The following is a 1,949-nucleotide window of genomic DNA, read 5'->3' on the forward strand; positions in this document are numbered from 1 at the left end:
GTCTTTTTTATTGACTTGATTAATTTCTTCTTTTGTCATGATTCTGTTCAAGTTTTCTATATGTGTCCATGTCAATCTGGGTAGGGTATTATGAGTTAAAAGGATTTGTTGATTTCCCTCAAGTTTTCAGTTTCTTTTGGTATTGTTTGTTGTTATGCGCCGTGAGTCTCCTGTGACTAATAGCAACCCTATGTACAGCAGCCCTAAACCCTGCTCTATCCTGTGCCAATCTTATTGTCTCTGACACACCTTCCTCCATTATCCCAGTCACTGAATCAATCCATCTTGTCAAGGGTCTTCCTCTCTTGCCCTGTCCTTCCACCCTCTGAAGCAGGATGACCCTCTCCAAGGACTGATCCCTGCTTGCAACATGTTCAGAGTATATCAGACGAAGCTTCAGAATCCTTTCCTCCAAAGAGCAGCCTGGTCTCACTCTCTCTAGGACAAACCTGTTTGTTCTCCTAACTGCTCAAGGTATATTCAATACTCTTCTCCAGCACCACAGCTCAAAGGCATCAATTCTCCTTCTATCATCCCTAGTAATTGTACAGCTTTCTGATGCATAGCAAGTACTAGCAATGACTATGGCCTGGATCAGGCACACCTTAGTCTCCAGACTGACAAAGTACTTCAGTACTTTGGAGAGGTCTCTAACAGCAGACTTTCTCAGTGCAATTCATCTTTTAATTTCCTGGCTGCTGGTACTGAGAGTGTTGATTGTGGAGCCAAGCAAACCAAAGCTGTTAACAATCTCAATCTCTAAACCATCTATCATGATGCTGTTAACAGGCCCAGTGGTGAGAATCTTTTTTTTCTTGACTTTGAGCTTCAATATTTAAGTCTATAATCCTTGACCTTCTGCAGCAAGTGCTTTAGATCCTCCTCAGTTGCAAGCAAGCAGGGTTGTGTCATCTGCATAAAACAAATTGTTGATGAGCCTTCCTCCAATCCTAACAGCTTTTCATAATATTCTGATATTATGTATTTTCTTCTGGATCTATTATTATGTCATCTCTATCCATTATTATTGGAGTTATTTGTGTCTTCTCATTCTTATTCTTTTGTTCGGGTTGCCAGTGGTTTGTCAATTTTACTGACCCTTTCAAAGAACCAGCTCTTGGTCTTATTCAGTGGCTTTTCTGTTTTCTATTTCATTAATTTCAGCTCTAATCCTTATAATTTCCTTTCTTCTAATGGCTGTGGAGTTAGATTGTTATTCTTTTCCTATTTGTTGAAGGTTTTGAATTAGGTAACTTTTTTCTTCTATTTTTTATGTGTTGCCTATTGCTATGAGCTATCCCCTGAGGATAGCTGTATCCCAGATGTTTTTGTGTGTCGTATTTTCACTATCATTTGTTTCTAAGAACTTTTTAATTTCAGGGTTTTTTTCTTATAACAGAATTGTGTTCTAGCAGTATGTTAGCTTGCTTCCACATGGGTAGTTGTATAAGCTTTAGTCTCTGTTCTACTTTTATGGAGTCATGATCTAAGAAGATAGTTTGTATTATTGAAATGGTTTTTAATTTGTTGAGGCTTGCTTTGTGTCTTAATATACAATAAATTATGGTGATTGTACCATGTGCACTTGAGAAGAAAGTATATTAATTTTTAGTTGAGTGCAGTACCCCGATTACAACCACAAGGTCAACTTGGCTGATTGTATAGTTTAAATCTTCTGATTCTTTGTTTTCTCAAGTTGACCTTCCTATAATGAGAATGGTATTTTTTTTTTTAGTAGTAAAAGGTGACTATTTTATTTTCTTAAAAAAAAAAAAAGAAACTTAGAAAGATAGGTGTGTGTTTCCTTGCAAGCAAATGGGGAAAAGTGTATTATCGCTGCTACTATGATTACTAAGTCACAGACACGCTGGGTCCACGAAGTGGCCTGGTGGCTCTGGGAATGCAGAGTTGTATCCGAGGTGCAAGCTGGTCACATGCTCCGTGCAGAC

The sequence above is a fragment of the Elephantulus edwardii genome, unplaced genomic scaffold (genome assembly GCF_000299155.1).
Source record: "Elephantulus edwardii isolate Elephantulus edwardi_28Jun2011 unplaced genomic scaffold, EleEdw1.0 scaffold00017, whole genome shotgun sequence".
Classification (NCBI taxonomy): Eukaryota; Metazoa; Chordata; class Mammalia; order Macroscelidea; family Macroscelididae; genus Elephantulus; species Elephantulus edwardii.